The sequence below is a fragment of the Herpailurus yagouaroundi genome, unplaced genomic scaffold, assembly GCF_014898765.1.
Source record: "Herpailurus yagouaroundi ecotype Mexico unplaced genomic scaffold, PumYag 217, whole genome shotgun sequence".
Taxonomy (NCBI): domain Eukaryota; kingdom Metazoa; phylum Chordata; class Mammalia; order Carnivora; family Felidae; genus Herpailurus; species Herpailurus yagouaroundi.
In genome coordinates, this window is record NW_024412448.1 from 2,619,168 (window position 1) to 2,619,597 (window position 430).

The window sequence follows — 430 nt, forward strand, 5'->3', positions numbered from 1 at the left end:
AGAAAGAAAGAAAGAAAGAAAGAAAGAAAGAAAGAAAGAAAGAAAGAAAGAAAGAAGGAAAGAAAGAAAGAAGGAAAGAGGGCTCCTGGGTGGCTCAGTCGGTTAAGCATCTGACTCCGGCTCAGGTTATGATCTCACCACTCGTGAGTTTGAGCTCTGCGTCGGGCTCTGTGCTGATGGCTCAGAGCCTGGAGCCTGCTTGGGATTCTGTGGCTCCGTCTCCCTCTCTCTTCTCCCTCTTTCTCTGCCCCTCCCCTGCTCATGCTCTGTCTCTCTCTCTCAAAAATAAGTAAACATTAAAAAAGTTAAAAAGTGGGGCACCTGGGTGGCGCAGTCGGTTAAGTGTCCGACTTCAGCCAGGTCACGATCTCGCGGTCCGGGAGTTCGAGCCCCGCGTCAGGCTCTGGGCTGATGGCTCAGAGCCTGGAGA